The sequence below is a fragment of the Sparus aurata genome, chromosome 17 (assembly GCF_900880675.1).
Source record: "Sparus aurata chromosome 17, fSpaAur1.1, whole genome shotgun sequence".
Lineage (NCBI taxonomy): Eukaryota > Metazoa > Chordata > Actinopteri > Spariformes > Sparidae > Sparus > Sparus aurata.
Window position 1 is genome coordinate 16532716 of NC_044203.1, and position 21036 is coordinate 16553751.

General features: G+C 42.5%; 1 long non-coding RNA gene across 3 annotated transcripts in view; it reads right to left on the reverse strand.

Moving 5' to 3' along the window:
• LOC115567807 (uncharacterized) overlaps positions 1-13972 on the reverse strand; it is a 114621-nt gene extending 100649 nt beyond the window's left edge. For all 3 annotated transcript variants that reach the window (XR_003981256.1, XR_003981255.1, XR_003981257.1), the window contains exons 1-2: positions 13821-13972; positions 11909-12307 (exon numbers count right to left, since the gene is read on the reverse strand). This is a non-coding gene — a long non-coding RNA (uncharacterized LOC115567807). The remainder of the gene's footprint in view (positions 1-11908; positions 12308-13820) is intronic.
• Positions 13973-21036: the final 7064 nt, after the last annotated feature.

Sequence of the window (21036 nt, forward strand, 5' to 3'; positions counted from 1 at the left end):
TGCACGGGGATTAACTTTGCATGTGCAAAAATGTTCAAATTAATCTGAATTTAATTTTAGCCAGAACGGGGGCCAGTCAGGTTTCCTGCAGGCTGCCCGAGTTGGTGACGTGAAGGCAGGTAATTTGGAATAAAAGTAAATGAGTCATATTAACGGACAATTAGGTTGCATGTGGACATTCTTAATTCCCTCTAGGCCAATTAAAGTGTTTGTGTGGAGCCACTTTAATTTGGAAAAAGAGCAAATTAGTCCCGTGAACTAGTCATTAGGCAGAGTGTAACACAGTGCTAGTCAACCAGTTACACTAGTTACACGAGGAGTGTCCAAGTAAATTAGATCGAGTAGCTCCAATTAATATTTACAGAATAGCAACTTTCATTTTTGGCCGGTTAACTGATGATTTTCTGGTTTCCAGGCAAGGCTGACACGCCGACAGATCACAGAGTGACTTGTAAGTCTATCCCCTGACAGCTATCTGAAAGCTAACCCTGCCTGTCTATCAGAGTGTGCAGGCTAACAGGCTAATGCATAATTGAAAGCATGACTCATGCTTACTCAGCTCATGTCGCGGCTGAGGATGAAGCCTTGACCTTGTCTGTAACAAAATTTGTGTCCACTGTGATTCAGCACTGGGTTGGTTAGTCTTAATCAGAGCAGTGGCTTAATGTTGAGGTGTTGTGAACATGGCCGCGGGCTGTACCAAACACTGTTAGCGGGCTTGGCGTGTGTGTCCGTGTGTGTCATCATTTGAGTGCCTGAGACTGTCACACACACACACACACACACACACACACCTACACACACACACACACACACACACACACACAAAGCACAAACACAGTTTGAGTCAGGATCTAATTTTATTCAGCAAGGACATTTACAAGTACCATGAATTTGACCTTGTGAACCGGCGCTGGCAACACAGCATAGTACAGAATAGCTAACGGCTGACGCATGGTAATTAGATGCATAAAAATAAGAGTAGGGCATGACTTGGCCTTATTCAGCCACATTCCCACCAGAGATTACGCATTGACCTCATATGAAAAGACCTGAAAGGAAATATGTCAGCCTTTATTCTTCACTACATCTTTTATATTGTCTGTGAAAGCCTCAGCTTTAAACTGCAAACAGGATTTTTTATTTTTTTTTAACCTGGGACAAGCTTGCAATAGCTTTGGGGGTTTACTGCAGGTGAGAATAATGATTGAGTTACTCGTAACATGCTAAAACAGATATATTCAAATAAGTGTTCTCATTATTTCAAAGTGCTTTCAAATTAAATCCAAACTCCTACTTAACTGTTGTGTCCTGTGCCATGTTTTATAAGAAACTGGGCCTGCATCCATCAGTGTTCAGCACACAGGCTGCATCGAGCATGGAACCACTACATTATTGAGAGAGGGGCATTTACTCTGGTTTATTCAGCCCATTTCCAGACACTCAGATTATGCCTCGCGCTGGACTGGAAAATCGTGTCAGCGCGGATAGCCTTGCGGGAAGGCTTTCATAGTCTGAGGCATAATCTGCCTCCAGGAAGCCAAACTTTGTACATTTACTGTCACATGGCGGGAAATGGAACGCTCATGCACGGTGATTCCCGGACATGACTGATCTCTGACAGATTATTTAACAAAAAAAAAAAAACAAAAAAAAAAGATTTGGGTAATCTCTGATGAATTTGGAGTCATTTTCCAGTACGTTATGACACCATCATACGGCAACACAAATGGATGGGTGGCTAGATGGATAAATGAGAGAGAGAGAGGAATAAAAATGTTTGTGGACAAATTAATTTATAAATCAGTTTTTCTGTGACATAGTTGAGCCTCGGTTGATTTTCTCATATTTAATAAACCTCTTTAAAGATGCAGTATGTTAGAGTTGGCCATGTAGAATTCATAATCAAAACAAATGGGGGGGGGGGCTGCATATTACGAGTGTTACTGCTAACTGCTGCTAACTATAGCTGCTTTCAAATGGTTAGCTCAGTTAGCCGAGCACTTGGTGATCCGCTCGAAGCACCGGGGTAGTGTTGATGTTAAGACCGCTAGCACGGGTTAGCATGCCAACTACAGTATACATATCTGCAATGATAATTTGAGTTTTTAATGTTCCTAATGACATCCTTACATATTGCACATATTTAAAGGTATGTTTTGAAGCAACTTAACCTTTCCAAACTACAAAACAACAAAAACGTTGCAGCGCAAAGCATATACACTGAAGTATTTACCACATAGAACATAAAACTTGTCTAAACAGCAGCTGCAGGGCGCTGGTGTCTATATCAAGATCTAAGAAATGTAATGGAAAAATGTCAGAACTAGAGTTTCGGACCGGGATCTTTTACTAAAGCTGTCTCCGTATGTCATATTATCTCTGCATTTACAGCAATGAGCGGGAGGATGCAGAGATCTTCATCCCGCCTTGTATCCTCGGTGCGAAAAATCTCTGAATGCAGTGTTGTCTGTATGCAGTCACAACGGAAGAAAGGCTGTGTGTTATACCCACAAAAGGCAGAGACTGGGACAGTTTAAAGTCTGATATCTCAGCTAGTGTTACAGGACATAATCTGATTTACCACACCATATCCAGCTAAGCTCAAAGATATCTCCATCAAAACAGATCTGATTCAGTAGCAGACAACCATAGTACACAGTCTTGACAAGGTGTTGCAAAAAAACAAAAAAAAAAAGTAAAACGATATGAAACAAGATAATATTTTGGATTATCCTGCTCAACTATCACTGCCCTAACCCTGGCAAGCATAAAGCATCATGTAGTATCAGGCAAGTACACACAAAGAGATTATTTTAGGTATTCAAGTCACTTCCTGTTTAATACCGATATGTCACCTTGCTATAATCTGTCAGCTATATCTGAGACAGATTACAGCTCATTGCTTTACCTCCATGAAAATAGCTCTAAGCCCTCAAATAGCCACATTACTGTGGATTAGCATTACTGCACAATATCAGCTTTAAACACCTGTTTCATAATGAGTTTTGAATCTGAAGTTTTTAAGAAAAGAACGAGCTGTTCGAGGGAAAAGGGAATTCACTATGCTTGACATCAATAAATAATTAAGGACAAAAAAAAAATATGGAATTGTATTGTATCGTCTAAATAAAGGAGAAGAAGGCAGGAACAGATTTCTAAAGTGACACTTCCAGGGCAGCGGGATTTGAGTCTGAGCTCATTTATTGCATTCCCTAATGGTTTTACATCACTGTATATTTTCAGCCGTTCTCCAGCGCTTTCATCGCTTTTATGAAATATTTACTGCTTTGTCGTTATTGTTTTTTGTTTTTTTTTGCAAGGCAAATATTTTTAAATAATTACTGTCAAAATATTACACGTTCTCAGGAAATCAGAGGATGCCAGTTACAAACAGAACTGGAGGCTTTCATTTTCCTTTTCGGTTTATGGCTGGCAGAGGCTCCGGTTTGTGCTCAACTGGGTTGTGACTGACAGTTGAGGGAGGTATGCAGAGGAACGTTACTTTCCGGCTGACAGGATGATTTTGTAGAAGGAAATGGGGAAAGGTGACACAACGTAGATTTGTTTACAAGTAGAAATGGAGGAGGAGAGCAGCCCCCTCCCGTCTTGTCTCATCACAGCTCTTGCTTTCCAAAAAGAATATACAGAACCAGGAAAGATGAACTGCACTGCTGTGAGTAAGAGTGGAAACATCGCTCAGATATAAAGCATAAATGTCCGGTTACAAAAGGTAAGCTTTAGCTGCCTGCTGACAAAGGTCAAATGCAGGTCCTATTATGAAACTGCCGCACAGCTGGCCAAGGACATCCATATCAAGATTGGTCAGGGAATGATGTTAGCAGCCCCCACTAGCGACAATGGTTCAAAAGAAAAGCGACGACACGGTAAAAAGATGAGTACCTATGTATGTGAGTGGGCATGATTGCTGACTCATCATCACACAGTGATCCATGCATTGCACCTTAGCGAGTTGGCTGCCAAGTGAGCGACCACTGTCCAAGACCGGGTTTCAACACGAGCATGAAGTTCGTTAGTGGAAACAAGACCGGATACTTTTTCATGAACCGTTGGGAGAGAATCTCCAGCCATGTTTGCAGCATCACAACCAGGTGAATCAAATATGATCTTTCCCTAGCCTTTATCCTAACCACAACATACATTTAGAACATAAAGAAACATACTTTCAACACATCCATGGTTTGCAGAAGGTGATTGGGTTGATTGTGCAGAGACCACAGCATGGATTTCAGCAACATTAACCAGAAGTGGTACTATGGATGCGAGTCGAGCTGCGATCATCAGCTGCACCACCTCCCACACGCCTACATCCTGTCCTGCTCCAGTGGGAAAAAAAAGGAGTGGGGCCAAAAGTTTTAGTGTGAGGCAGGGGAGGGTCAACCAGACACAACAAACCCTGAGCCATGAGCAGTCATCCTAATCCTCCCACTCTGAGAGGCTGAACATATCGCAATGTTTGCTCAAAGATGCTGTTCTTGGTACAAAAAGGTCAGAGGGTCAACTGTGTACGGAGAAAAAACAAGCAGTGACACAGCCAGGTCAAGTACTCCCACATAAGACTGAGCACAGCACAGAGGAAAGTCCAGCCATTTACAATTATTTGGCCTTATGCTACAATCCATTGCAAATCCGAAGTCAATATTTCCAGGTCGGTATTCCCACCTTCAAATCTAAGTCCCAATGAGTTTGATTTCTCAGGAGAACATGGGCGTCAGCAAAAAGCAGTTGTTTGCATTGCAAGTCTGTGAAATGGAAAAGCAGCTGTTTATCAGATTAAAGGCAAGGAGGAAGGGGCAGGAGGGGGGTCGTGCATCTTGCCTGAGTTTCCAACCTGGGTGACCATTCCATTGCAGTTTTTAGTGTTGGAGGTCAATGGAAAGCAGACTTTCTTTCCAAGTTGATGATCAAACCGGTTCTCCATCATAGGCGATTTTGCTGTCTGTAAGGTAGTCTCGAGGGCTAGCTTCTCTTCGCTCATTGTGCTCTGACATGGCTGAAGATCAATTTGCTTGAGACAGACATCATTTATATTAGGCTATACAATACTGTTTGTGACTGAGAAGTCTTTACTTTGCTCTGATACAACATTTTCTTCTCTCCAACTAACTGGAGAACTGGGTCTGACTTACTTTTTTCGACCAACGGTAAATCTCATTAAAACTCAGATGGTGATATAGATGTAGATGTTCACCAAATTGATATTTGGCTGTAAGGACTTGTGGAAATCTTTTCCAAAGACTGTTAATCAGGAAATAAGAAATGTGTAAGTGTTGGCACATAAAGCAGCAGGAGCAACTCGCCGCCACATATAGCATCCATAAATTCTTCACCAGAAAAGGATGTTTCAATACCATTCTCTCCTTCCCAGCTTGAATTCTGAGTATCGGCCAATACCATGTACCAATCTGATACCTGCAGGTTGAGCGCAGTAACAAATCATTTAGTTGCATACAGGCGTACAGGATGCTCCTGGGAAGTATGTTTGTGATAAATTAAATGATGTGGTATCAGGTCGGCGCATGGACTCGTGGACGCACTGATTCCCTATCCAGCATTTTGGGCAGCACTGAAATCATTTCCGATACTGGTTTCATAATCAAAATAATAAAAGGCAGGGAATAAAAGCCAGCGCAATCATGGCCCCCAGAAGATGTCGAAATAAGTCCATACAATAAAGCTGTCACCAAAATGTTTTACTGAATCCTTATCATAGCACTAAACCACAGTACAGCTCACCAACGCTGACATCACCGTGGGTGAACCGCACTGTGCCTTCTGTATGCAAGCCAGTGTTCATCCCCTGATGACACATGGGTGTCTGTGTGTGTGTGTCTATAAAATCACTACACTTAATCTCCTAACTACCAGACAATAACAGATTTGTCTGTGATAAAATCCTGGTCTTTACACATGTCTGTCTGTCTGTCTGTCTGTCTGTCTGCCTGCCAGGCGAGTCTGTCTTCATATGTGTGATTGTGGGATCCCATGTGGGTATTCCTGATGTGTGTGTGTAGGTCTGTGTGTGTGTGTGTGTGTGTGTGTGTGTGTTTGTGTGTGTGTGTGTTGTGGCAGATTTAGCTTTGATAAAATCCCAGTCTTTAGGGGGATTATCAGTCCATCCCCAGACAGCTACATGCTGTGCATTTATGGAGGTAACTAGTTGACCTGTAATAGACAAGACAGACAACCAGCTAAAGCTCTGACTGAAAATTGTCTCCCCGTATCTATACCTGGGTGAGGACGAAGGATAATCAGAAAGCAATATCTTCAGGGGTGGTTAGACGTGCTGGGCAAACACACCACGTGAGCTCTCATCCAGTGAAATTTTGATTTGGCGCCTTACCTTTATGTGTTTTCCGACTGATTTGTCATGCTATTGTCTGCGGTTCAGTTTTGACTCCCCAAAGATCCCACAGGGCAAATGTGCAGCAGGCAGAGGAGTATAAGCACCCAACGTGGCACAAAGAAAAGGCATTAACATTTAAACCAGAAGATAAATAACTAAATCTACATCACAAAAGACAAGTCCCCACCTCTCTTAGACATCTGTAACATCGCTTTTTTTCAGCTGGATTTCAGTGTCCGCCAGCTACGTCTCTGTGCATGATTAAGGTAATTCAAAGTAGGGCAAAATCCCTCAAAAGGTCAGATGGTCACGGACGCAAGCTCAATGGTTTCCAGGTCAAAGCAGCAGAATAAATCTGTGCAGTTTTTTTATTTGCCGAAGAAAACCCTGTGCTGTTTCAAGAGCCACAGTTCATTTAAATGTCACCTTTCAGAAACCGGTCATATTGGCTGTAACGGATAAGGAAGCTCTGCGGGACTGTTTTTTCAGTCACAGTCGGAAAATAAAAACAACTTCCACACTCCGTCATGGTGAGAGAATTACTATAAACTGACGAGCGACAGATACAAACATGCTATAAAGCTCACTATCCGTCTTATTCGTTTCATCTATCTTCCTTGCTTTCCCCTCTTCCTCTTTCCCTTCTTCCATCATTCACCCCCATGCATCGTTCCCTTGCTTCATCTCCCTATGTTCCCTCTCTATCTCTCCCCTGCCCTCCTTCAAATGCTCTGCCTTGTGCGCAGTCATAAAGAAATAATTTATTCCTGTCCCCCAGTGCGGGTATGTATTAGCATGCCAGCAGAGCACGTTAACTTATCTCGCAGCTACAGGCAGTGAGTGGGAAAAACTAAGCTCTGATAGTTTGCAACAGGATGACCACAGAATGCCTGTAGCTGGGAGAATTAGGGCTGTCGTCACGATTAGTAATGGTGGGCCTAATGTTTTACTGCGCTGTAATTTACTATACTGTATAGTGAGGTGTCCTGCATGACTCAATGATATGCACAGAGGGAACATCAACCCAAATTCAGCCGGTAATGAAACAAAATTTTTTTTTTTATTGCAGCCACTTTAGAGTACATACTCATATTTATCTTTTTTTTTTTTCTGTCGAGGCACATTGTACGCAACGCATACAAAATCTGTTTGAACGGCTGCTACGCTTTGAAGATCCAGCTCGAAATGTTTCTGTCCATCTGTCAGTGCTTGTATCAGAGCATCAAACATTACATCTCACCGTGCAAAAGTAGTATGAATTCAATACAGCGCTGCTGTGTAAACATACGCAAGAGTGGGTCGACAGTGTTTCATCTGTAAGTATCAGCTGCTGCAAAAAAAAAAAAAAACAGATTGGACCTTAAAAAGGTGTTATTGATAACATTCAGCCACTAAATGCTCCATTCCGTCTCCCCCACCTTCCGCTGCAGCACCGCTGTTGTTGGATTCATCTGCCCTGCTCATGTGGTTGCCAGTTTGTGGCACTGGCTAAATTTACTTATTCTAGCTTGCCAACATTGATGTTTAAGGTATGATAAGATGTAGCTTTGTCAATTTCCTGTAGGAGAAATTAAATTTGGCACAAGGACAAACAGTGTGCAAAAAATACAAAAAATATAATAAAATAAAATATAATAAAATAAATACATACAGTACAATATAACTGATACGCTAAATACACTAGATTGGAGTTTCTAACACTAGCTAACCTAAGCATTAGCTGGCCATTTTTACAGTTTTTCCCACAAACTGGCGACTGCCAAGGATCTCGATGTAGATAAAACGCAGACATTACTTGATGCCAAACGCTATAGTTGGACGCTGGAACCAACTTTCAGAAGTCTTGCACAGAGATAAACAAAACAATAATTTTTGACCAAACAACATTTTTTATGTTATTAACTCACAATAACGATAATGTTTTTTAAGGATAAGAGATTCTGCACCTTTCCACGAGCTCTTTAGATGTATTATTTTTCAAAACATGATTGGACCACATAAAATGTTTTATGACCTTTACAGTAACTGGTATTTATAGTCATTTTGTTGTTTAATGAACCAGACAATATATCTCGTATATGCATACATGTATGGTCATGATTTCTATGAGGGACTATATGCTGTATTGCCCCCAAGCTGCATGCGATGAGAAAACAAAACAAAACCTGATGGCTTTCCTGAGGCTGACCAAAGGATGTCTGAGAGAATTAGGCTTATGGTAGCGACTAGTTATTCTAGGCCTAATATTATATTCTGCCCTTATTACACTATGCAATATCATCGGACCAGCTCTCGGACATGCCAAGGGTAAGTTGAAAAGAATAAGAACAGCAGACTAAAATACGTCTGTAGGATTGGTGCCAATGTACTTCTTTGCTCCGACGTAGCTCTGAGTGCTTTGAAATGCTCCTTACCAATAACAGAATGAAGCACTTTATATGAGAGAAATAGCAAATACAGATGGATGAGAGATTATGGTGACACAGATTTGGTTGCATATGCTTGCGGAGAAAAGAGATGGTGTGACACCATTGCCCATTTTTAATGAGCATTCCAGCTTAGAGGGATATTGAGACTTGAGAGCTGGAAGATGCCACAGATTGCTGCAGTGCTAATGTTGTCCCATGTAACTCAGTGGATTAGGTTTAGAAGCTCGGCTCCCACTGGGATGTCTACGCAAAATGCATTCACTCCCGATGCGTCCACCAACTGGCCGATGTTGTGAAAACTGCACTGTACTTGATAATAGCATCACAGATAAGCAATGTAATTAAGCTACACACAGCAGAGTATGCTGCATTGTAGCAGGAAACCATGCCTGCGCAATGCCTATTAAGAGCTCAGTGCTGGGCCTGTCACAGCGATTAGTTATGCTAAACCTGATGTTTCTGTTTTACCCACAAGTTCATTAACTGGGTACTGGACTCAATCTGTACACGAGTAATCCGCAGTATCACAGGTAAATAGAGAGGGCACGCACGATTATGTGCACAGCGCTGGAGCAAAACAGGGTGAAATTCAAGCGCTGCTCAAGCCTGAATTAAAAAGGTAAGGATCCTCAAGTGCCCAGAGGACGGTCAACATGACATACACTGCATACACATGAACAGCCCATCTCTCTCTCTTGCATCCTCTATCCCTGCTTACTGTAGACGCATGACTCATCAACACCCCTACTCTCCCACTGACCTATATCTGTCCCACCTGTGTGTCACAGTGTGGACTGACCCACATTCCCGCTGATCCAGTCATTTAAAGGCTGTGTGACCTGAGCCTGCTCCACAAAAGCAGCAGGAGGCGGGTAAATGCCATTTTTTTCTCCCCGAGTCTCAAAGCTCGGCCCGTAACAAGTGCAGATAAACTGTTGTGAGGCTGACACACACGTGGTCAGGTAGCCTTGAATTCTTTTCCCTACGTTTTGAGCTGAATAAGGGTAAATCATCAAGGCCCTCTTTTGTCATTTAATTTCTCTTATTTTCTCTTGGCCGATAAAAATGACAATTCACTGCCACATTTAGAAAGGAGAGCATCTCTATCAGTTGGGCGAGCTTGCAATCTGTCACTCAAATCCATTTCTTCTCTCAGGCTGATGCATTTTGTGGCAAATCATTTACGTAAACAACGACAAAACCTCCACCGCGCCTCACCCGACTTGTCCCTTGCATTTGCTTACGAGCCATTTCCGCGCGGACGTGCCGGATTAACATCGGCACACACAGCCAAGAGCAACATCTCTGTGTGTCTGCCTCTCTCGGCAGCAGAGTGGGGCGCGTGGTGAAAATGTGATGCCGCAGGACCATGTGGGCTGCCATGCACAGAGGCCGGAGGCGGAGCTCTGGATGCTGTGAAGTACCACCGCACGCTCCCATTGGCTCTCAATGACATCATTGATAAGGAGTGAGTCTTTTTCTCTCTTTCTCTCTCTCTCCCTCACATAGTAGTAAAAGAGCAGGTTAGGAGTGCTGCTTGCATCCCTCGTGACTTTTTTTTCCCCTCCGAGGTTTAATTGGCTTGTCTCAATTAACTGCTGCATTAAAAACGGACATAATACACACGTAGCCTCTTTATTTTAAAGCTCCCTCTCTCCTCTCCTGGCTCCTCAATGAACCGGATGACTTCGGGGAAAACATTTCTCAGGCTGAGGTCCACTAAACAAGAATCGCACCACCGCAGATCATATGGCAATTTGCCAAAACTGCAGCTCATCAAACGCTGACATCATCATCTAAAGAAGCAATGTTGCACGAAATAACCGGTTAAGAGCAAATTAGACTGCGGTCTACGATAACAGAAACTTTGCAGATAACACAGTGAAGTTGCATAAACAGTCAGGAAAATTAGCGCGATCTTGTCGTTAATTAAAAGATTATGAGGTAGAGTTGTACTGAGTTTATTAAGAAACGTTGACAATTGTCCATGTCTACCAGGCACTTGAGGCCCTTTGATAGCCAAATGTGTCCCGAACAGCCCAACTGCCAGAAAAAAAATATTAGTTAAGTGCATTTCTGCAAAACCCCAAATACATGACTGATCAAGATAAATGTTTCTGTATGTTGCTAGTTTGCTTTCGTCTGGGTTTTATTTTACATTTCATTCTCATGACAACGCTGTGCTTCAGTCTGTTTAGTTTAAGACACCAAAAAAAAATAAAACACTTGGTTAGGGTTAGGAAAACATCAGGGTTTGGCTTAAAATATTTGTTTTGGTCACCACAAGAACAACTGGAAATGTCCCCAGGTCTGCTTGAGAAAATATCCACTTTTGTTTCCACAGAAACCTCTAGGAATCTCGCCACAGAGCCGAACTGGGGTCGGCCGTTTCGCACTCTTGTGGCTTGTAATAACGACACCACCGTCCCCTCCACCTCCTGAGGTGAAACTCGGCTAATAAGCATAAAATGTGAACGCGATGCGCCACGTTTGGTACAAATGCCAGACACGGACGTATCCGTGGTTTTACATGTTAACCTTAATTGCCAACATTTTATCTGAACCGGGCTGGTCTCTAATTGTGTTTTCAATTGTATGCAAGTGTGAAAAGTCAACCCTGAAAGTCACGGTGTCTCTGTTAGAAAAACAAAGAGCCCAGTAGAGCCTGTAGAGCCCGGTTTCTGTATCTAAAAACATTTTAAAAGTCCCCAGTTGTCCTCCAAACTGCACATTTTCTGTGGAGACGTGACATAACAAGCTGGTGAGTGACATAACCAAATTATGGTCGTCTCCAAACTACCGCAACTTAGAGGAAAAATCATTTGAGGATGCCCCAGGGTGTTGATTCCTTTAAAAAGATGTGACTCGAAATAGATTTGTACCAACTCATCCTGATTTTTCTTTGTACTTTTTGCCGCAAATAAGACGAGTGGACCATAAAAAGCCTGCTCCTGTATAGAGGCAACACTGCCTTAAACAAAGTTCAACTTTAACAATATTGGGGGGGGGGGGCGAATGTGGTTAATGTGTGTTTTTAGGGTTTTTGCCTCCAAGCCCGACAAACAAGAGGCTGGACAAGTTCCACATCCCTGTACAAAGTAATATCACCTACCCATGCAGAGAGCCGAGGAGGATCATAATGGCAATATCCTGCAATCCCAGTGACTTTGGGCCGGGACGTTGTCTTGTGGAGAGGCACACTGCACATTTTCTATAATCCTCCAAGTGTCTCCATGAGTGTTAGATTTCCAAGAGTGCCTAAAACGCAACCCGCCTGGCACCACTGCTGCTGCTGTAGTTTAATTTCTCCTCAGATGAGTCTTCACCTTCTCCAAAAGAAAAAACTGCAGAGTCTCTTAATCCTCCTCCGCGTCCCAAAAGCCGCTTGATAGGTGACTCTGTACATCTTCTCCGTGATATCCGCATATTTTCTTACTTCCTTAACCTCCCACAGGAGAAAAACGCTTTGCTGGTTAACCTGGTGTTAAAATCCACCTAAGGACAGAGGCCACTGGAAATAAAGAAAAAAAGTTGATCAAAGGCAGAGTAGTTAAAATGTTACATCAGTGCAATAAATGTGAGCTTTGCTTCGGTAAAATGAAAATAAATAAAAGAGGAAAAAGAAATATTTAACAAGATGAATCAGATCTAAACTTTAGTTGTCAATAGGGCTGTGGGCTGTGTAAAAGTTGTTGTGAGTTGAATTAGTTGAAAAAGTTAAAACAAAAAAGGAAACAAAACAAAAATATTTCACAGAAGACAAAACTCGTTTTGTTTTATAAAATCCAATAATCTTGAATCGCAAAAATTCTCTGATGTGCTGTTTGCCCATAATAAAACAGTGAGGGAAGGGCCACTGTACAATGGAATGCAGCAAATTCAAACAAGTTGCTTGGCCACACCTTCACATGATGAATAAAGTTTTTAAAAATCGTGTAAACTACAGTGTTATACATATATATTTTGAATCCCTATATAAAAATCAAGGTGAAACTCTCTCATAAACCTCAAGTTAGTAACTCTTTATGCAAAAATGATCCGGCGGGCTTTCTGTGTTTGGAAGGAAAAGGCGAAATAAAAGCTTATTCAACACTTTAAAGATTAATCAACTGGGTTCCAAATATTTTTTCCATCAGGTGAAAATCATTTTGAGCGCTCAAAAAAGTTGCTTCCTTGTGGATTTGCGCTCCTTTCTGCTGGCTTTCTTTGTATGGACTGAGAACAAAGGAGCCTTTACTGTAACAAAGAAGCTGCAGCGACTTATACCTGTTGCTCTGTTTTCCAAGAAGCTACAACAAGTTTCTGGGCTGCTTTTCGAGACGAACCCACTTCACGTGCACCCCTGTGCCTCCAAACATTACTCCTCACTCGTGCAACAAGTTTAATTCTGTGTCACTGTTTTTGTTTCTCAGAGACTTTACACCTGATTGCATTGTTCTGAATTCCCACAGTGCACTGATAACTTCACCAGACCGCGAACGCCACTTTCATAAAACTGCTGCACGGGGAGGGAAAAAAAAACAAAACTATTCAGAAACTAGTTATGAACTAATACTTGTCACTTTGTCTGTTTTCCAGCGTGCGTAAAAATGCTCCTTCCCTCCGCAAACTTCTGACAGGCAGTCGCTTTGTCTTGTGCGTCGCAACATCCCCAAGAGACAAAGATTCGGCTGCAGCGCAAACTCCATCTCACCTCCACTGCAGCTCACTGGCAATTCCATTCTAAGTAACACATGTTTGCGTATTATTGAGCGTTATGAAGATGCGTGTCTGAGCATCCCCTCAAGTTCTCTCCTCAAAGCGCCCCGCATCAGACAAAGGAAAAGGGGACCGCTCCTCTCGCTCTCTCTCTCTCTCTCTCCGCGCTGCCTCTCTGCCTCTATGTCTTTCTGCCTCTCTCTCCTGCTTTGTGCTCAAGTTTGAGCGCTGACGCACCAAAACTACAGCAGCAACTTTTCACTGGCAATAAATTCGAAAAATCTTCCCCCCCTCGGGGTTGCGAGCGACGGCGGTGGACAACTCACCTGCGGGTGGTTTTTTGCTGTGCGCGCGTCGCCGTGCGTCGTGGAGAAAAGTTTGAGAGGGCACATCTAGCTTTGTGTTGTGGAGTCCCCCTTTGTCTACACGTGTGATAGATGGATGGGGCTCCTTTTGGCCGCGCCTAGTTCATTTCGCTCTCCAAAGAGTCCCGCCCTCTCAAAGTCAAACAACTATGCAACACAACAGTGTATGGACGGACTGTGCATGTGCGCGGCTGCCAACAGGGCGCACGGTTCGGTGCTTAATTGTTTGCTCTCAGATTGGATTTATTCATTTATTTATTTATTTATTTATTTAAGCTCACCAACTATGAGCTTTTTGGATTTTCTTAACTAATTTAATGAATCAGTGAACCCATCTCTTGTGAAATATCAGTTAATTTAATTAATTTAATTTATTTAGTTAATTGATTAATTTAACATTTTATCCATCTGCCATCTTGTTTACTCACTCGCGCCTCTTTGTTTGCCACCCGCCAGCGTCTTGCAGGTTTCCCCCTTTTGACAACTGTTCCTCTCTCTCTCTCTCTCTCTCTCTCTCTCTCTCCCGCTGTACCAAAAGTAACTCAAACACGTCCCACTGAACACCCCTCACTTCATCTTTTCTTCATCTTTTTCTTGTGTTTGTGCACAGATTTCCAGAATGGACCGCCTGACAAAAACTTTCCTGGAGACTACCATTGTGTCTGGACAGCGGCAGCAGGGGGAACAAAGGGAGAGACAAAAGAAGGAGGGTGGAAGGTCTCATTGTTTTGTAATGCACAGAGTAGTAAATATAAATAATGAGAGGGAGGGCTGCTGCAACAAGGGGGGAACCCTGCTGAAAAGCATCATTTGGAGTCAGTGCAGGCCTGTGAGATTCAGAGGAATTCATCAGACTCTCATCTTTTTAAATATTTTTCTAGGCAACAGGAATGTGTTTCACTATTTAATGACTTGTTCCCTTTAATTACATCATATACAGCTGTTCAAATCCATATGGTGCAAATTTGGTACTTTCATAAACCCCACTTGCATTATCACTCTCTTTTAATTATCACCCCTGTTTTATTAATTACACTTACTCCTAATTGCATACACCTGCTGCTAATAACAAGCACAAACCTGATCATGTCTCTGAATCTGGTTAAATTGACGACAACAGGTAACGATCTTTAGGTTTTTTTGTACGATAAATCTGTCAGTTCTGTGCACAGGTGGTCGCACTGCTGTCACATGCATCAGTGGGTTTTAAGCGCTGTGCGTTACCTTTAAGCCAGATCACTTTGAGCTACACGCTGACATAGGATGCTACTGGTGTTGGAGGCAGCGGTGGCAGTGGTGGGGGTGTCTTATGTCTGTGTTGGTAGGGGAGTGAGGGATTAAAGGGTAACTCTACCAATTTCCCACATAAAAGTGTGTAGGGGTATACGTGGTGGGGGAATGAGTATAAAGCCTTCTGTGGCTCCAGAGGAAGCTGATTAAATTGCCTGAAGTCGCATTGTGGGTAATGTAGGCACCTAGTTTTGAAAAGGAAGAAGAATGCTTGGAGTAAAAGGGGGGATATCTCTGGTTATGAATCTGAACACACATTCAAGACATTTTACTCCAGGTGTAAGATTACACTACCTTACTATTACTAGCTGAGGACAAGGAAAACTAGAACTAAAGAAATAAGATAAGGTAAGGAATGAAGAATGGTGAATGGTACGGGACAGGACTGTACACTAACATCAGCGGAGGAAGTAGGTGTATACATTATATTTAAAACGACCGATGGTCAACACTATAAAGACAACACAAAGAGTCTGTACAAGTCAACTGTTCTGTGTGATGGGAGAGTGCAAGTGGTGCCAAGAAGCAATGGAGGAGGTGTAAAGACATAAAGACTCAATACTGGATAAACGTGCACATGGGTTGGATGGATTCTATGCATCATATGCATGCATACATGTTGATACATCGGTTGCAGTGTGCAGGATTCGTATTGACAATTTTGCACAACGAGCAGGACATACAGTATTTTGACTGTGACAGAGCATTGTGATATGTAATAAATGTTTTATATAACTGTGCTGAAGGAGTGCAATGCTGAACCTGTGGCCAGCTTTTCAAAACATGCTGCCTACATCACCCACAATGAATTTTAGCCACCGAGTGACATCACTGGAGGCAACTGTCAGATTATCAGACTACCTGAAAGTTGCCTCCGGAGCCACAAAAGGCTTTAAACTACTTTTTTTCACATATGCAGTTGTACTCTCCAAGACCTGTAAACACATTTAACGTCTGGAATTGGAGGAGTTACAGTACTCTTTAAAATAGAGTACATAAGTGAGACAGAGTCAGAGAAGAAGTCATAACAGCAGCTCCCCCCAGATTGTAATATTTCCATTCCCCAGGAAATAGATTAACCAGACAAACGACACACATGCACATACAAAGGCATACAATGGAGGTTATTGAAAATATGCTCCGTCGTAAGTGGATAAAAATGTAGTTTGTGTGGCCCTGCCTGTTATACCGCTCTTTCTTCCAACAGAGAGACGGGTAGGTGTTCCATCTTTTAAGCAGACAGGAAAAACCAGGAAGTACCACTCTCACCCACGACTACCTGTGTCCTGAAAACAATCCAGACAAAAACAACCAAGAACAAGTCTGTGTGCTCCAGTGGGTGTGATGTTTCTGTTTGTGTCCGTGCGAGCCCACGGGAACATCTCAGATATACAGATGGAGCCAGTCAGGCTGAGGCAAGAAAAACTAAAGATAACAGACAACACCACAGCCACTTCGTCCCTCCATTCGCATGCCAGGCAGGTAGAAATAAATAATGAAATAGAACGCCACTGCTAACAGGGAAACCTGCGTGTGAGGAAAAACAACAGAAGCACATGGCGTCAGTACAAAGAAGGACACGGAGGAGAAGTTTTTTAAAAATGCAGACAACAGCGAGAGGGGAGAAAGAGTCATACCCAATGCGGCTGCACCATCCACCCCCTCTATTCTGAGCGCGGAGCAGCTACGCACACAGACAGGCAGACATGGAGATACAGTCATACCTCTCTCACCCCCCTCCGGCAGAGCTCTTATCCACCCTGCTGTGGTTTTACTGGGCCACTGACTCCAGCAGTCAGCCCGTTCTGCTCCGCTCTGCTCTGACCTGGCTGCTGCCTGCATATCTCCCACTGAGGAGTCAGCTGAGGCAGGCATGAGACTGCACACTGAACATGCTACATACAGCTTACAGGGGCTTAAGACACACACACACAACTGGTGGAGCTGTGGGGAAAATTGAGAAAATTATCCACACACATTGAAGATACGATCTCTTCGCATGATGCATATTTATCAGTGGGGTGTGAAGATGTAAAGCAATATACACTGCTGGTGTTTCAAAGACTGCAAAAAAGTACGTGTGTTTACTTTCGGTGGTTACACACAGCCAATTAAGCTCTGATAAAATGCACATGTCTGCATGCTGGTGTAATGATTCAAAGGGCTTATAGCAGCTTCAGGAAATCAGATATGGATTACTGCACTAGTGCACAGCCACTGTGTTCCCTCTGCAGCTGCTTATGTGGCTGAGGTACTGCTGAACGTTGAACATAAACACAAACAATCAGCAGCGTTGTCTGCTTTGTGTCTTGCACTTATCTTCATGTCCCATCAAGTCGTCGTATCACCGTGAATCAAAGCTCACGACGCCAAAGCTAATTCCTGTACAAAATATGGATGGTGGATGGTGAAAGAGGTGAAGGTTACAGTTTCATGAAACACATAAACATCGGCGCGCAGGTGGTCGAGTGGTTAGAGTGCATGCCACAAACGCGGCCGACCCCGTTTCGATTCCAGCCAGAGGTCCTTTGCTGCATGTTACATCCCCCTCTCTCTCCCGTATTTCCTATCTGTCTACTGCTTAATAAAGGTGTCTATGCCAGAAAAAATCTTAAAAAAAAAAACACATAAACATCTTGCTGCTCACCTGCTCATTACATACAGACAATTAAACTAATGTGACACGCACACTGGCGCTCATTTGAATGATACGGAGGAGGCATTTGGATACATACCATACAAAAAATAATCAAGTGCTTACATGGTATCATATACATAATTATGTTTTTGTTTTATTTTATAAATGTGCACGCTTAAATTCTGAAGCTATCATACACCAATTGTGCATCCCATTACAACATTAAAAACATGCACAGCACTGTGGAGTCAAACACCCACTTGTGTTTGTACCATACACCAAGGCTCCAGATAGTCATTGTAATTTCATACAACTAATTAAGCTATTATGCAACAGAATAGAACAGTGCCATAGTGTAGCATTGCTTCAAGGAAGTCAGACACAACAAGTACTTTGTTGGTTTATATTGCATGGTGATGAGAGGAGAGGAGATGTTGCATTGTTAAAGGTGCACTATTTTGGAGAAGAACTACTCAGATTTTTAATATTTACAATATGAATGAGATAATAATAAGAAAACTCAGTGTCCCCAGAACACTGTTTGAAGCTAGAGAGGTGGCAGGTGATATAAAAAAAAACAGACAGGGAAGATCTTTCTCTTCTGATTACAAATTCTTCCCTAAAACTACACAGTGTGCCATTAAAGGAGCAATAATTCTTTAAAAGAGACACATGTGTCGATGTGTGAGGTGGACACACATCGTCTGGCCCGACTGCGGGGATGCCCATGTCATGTGGTTTAATTTTATGCATGGGGCTTCAGCCACACACACACATCCACACGCAGACGTGCACATGCCATAGACAGACAGACATGCTTGTCAGCTACGCTGGAGGGCCCTTGGCTGACTGCGGCTAAACCAGCCCTTCCCCCACAATAAGGGTCTGTCTGGGAGAGGGGGAAGGGAAATCATGACTGTCTGAACACCAGACAGCCAGCATACAGCACAGCGGAGCACCGCACACACACACACACACACAACAGGCTGGGATGGAATGGAATAAAATAAACTACAGCATCAGCTCCTTGGGACGGAGCTCGTGAAGATTTAGCTTTTTGAACCGATAATTGTGTATTCTGCAAGCCTTTATTACGCCTATCACTTATCATTGAGCCAATTAAGGTGACCCCGGTATGTGTGCAGCTTTTATTAATGATGTAAATGGGCTGCATTTTATTCTTCAGCAGGAATACATTTTTAGGCAATTAGACAAACCTAAGCAGGCAACATAATTGGCTACTCAAGAAAGCACATTAGTAATGAAACAGTGCTGTCGTGGGATGGAGATGGTGGTGAGACGGTGCACCTTTATCACCTCATATGGGCTGTGTAATAAGGCTTCTTGGTGGATGGATAAACTACATGTGCATACATGCATAGATGTGTTAATAATGCCCCCCCCCCCCCCCCCCGCTGCGAGGCTTCATCTGGTCAGTAGGTTAGCTTTTCATGTTTCTGGCTTTAGATGAGTCTGTGGGTATTATCCAGGGGCTGATGTTACAAAGGATGCATGCAGCGCATATTTATTTCCTCAGTTTCCTCTGTTTTGTAAAATATTAAAGCAGAAAACAACTTGTTATTCAATTCTATGTTGTATCCTTGTGAAGATTCAAGTGGATTCAAGTGATTTTTGTGTTGTTTTTTTTAAGAGATACCAAAAGATAATCTGAGGCAGTGCTTAATTCATCGGCTCCGGTGTTGTTGGGATTACAGTTTGTGTAACTGTTTATTGGAAGACGAACTAAACTATTTGCGGGTTTCATATGGTTATAAAGAGTTACGGTTGTGGTGAGGGGGATTAGGGTTTACCTCATGCATAATGCATTTGATTCTTAACCCTTGAAGCAACATATCAATGTTGCATGGCTGTTTAGACAGATAAATTTAGCTTTTCAGCTGGTTACTCCCTGATGTGTCAAAGTGTGCAACATAGTTTAAAGAGGCACTGTTTTTAGAGAGGAAATTCAAACCCAGAATTTTCATATTAACAATACTAATGAGGTAATAATACAAACTCAGAAATATTGATCCTTTCCAGAACTGAATAAACAAGCTGTCCTCAGAGCTAAATAAGATCCCCAGAACACTGTTTGAAGCTACAAAGGTGGCAGGGTCCGCCACATATATACAAAGTTAAACAGTAGGAAACTAAGGTCAGTTTGTTTATTCAGTCATTAAAGAAAAAAGAGAGTTTGTTTATATAGTTTGTTTAAACGTTAAAGATCAGTCAATGAAGATAAAATTTCCTCCCCAAGTAACATGTTGCACCTTTAAAGAATCAGTCATTTTAAGCTATATATTATGTCATATGGTCATATAACCATCAATGTGGGACACCCAGGGTCTCAGACTCTCCCTCGCTGAGACACATTTTGAATGCATGATGTAGACTTAAGCCTTACTGGGGCTTAACATGAAAACATATCAAATATGTGTCACCATAGGGCTAAGATAATCTTATTGATTTTCTCTGTCTGAGTCTATATAAATGCATTTATTTCTTGGCTGCACAGTAGCTTTTTAAGCTTCCAAAAGGCTTTACAGAATCGAGAGCATCCCAAGTGTGTGGCGGGGGGAGGGTGGGGGGAGCCTGCTAAGACTCTTTCAAAGTCAGTCCTGCCTATTGTACTGTGACTGGGAAGAAAAGTGTGTTTTTTCATAGCTCAATGATGAGTTTTCTACATCTAAAGGGCACACACTAAAAAATGCTTAAGAGGGATGTGCAGACTTGGGCAGTGCTCACTTACATCATGTGAAACTTAAACCGAGCCCTTTCCTTACTGTAGACAGTTGGAAGTGGTAGCTACATAAGTTAGCTATAGAAAACCTGTCCTTGTCGTCAACAGGAGTGGAGAGGACATCTCAGCCCATGTTTGTTCCACATCAACCACTTTTGGGAACCAATCCATATGATGCTTGTTATCACTTGTCGTTTTGTTTGTACCCAGCTGTGTTGTCATAAAATATGAAACGGCTGCTAAAGAAGCAGGTGCAGCAGTGAGAAGAGTAAACAGCCTCTGATGGGCCTGTGTGTTCTTGCTTTGAATAGTCATTCTCCTTTTATGTCTTCTGCAAAGCAATGCCAAAAGCTCAGGAAACATGCTAGTCAACGCACACATGATGATAAGGAGTCGACATTGGGCCGCTTCTTTCTGATATATGGAGTATAATGCAGTACTCACAAACTTTGTCGCCGACAGTCAAAGAGAGGTCAGAGGTTCAGGAATCAAGAAAAAGAGTGGTAGAG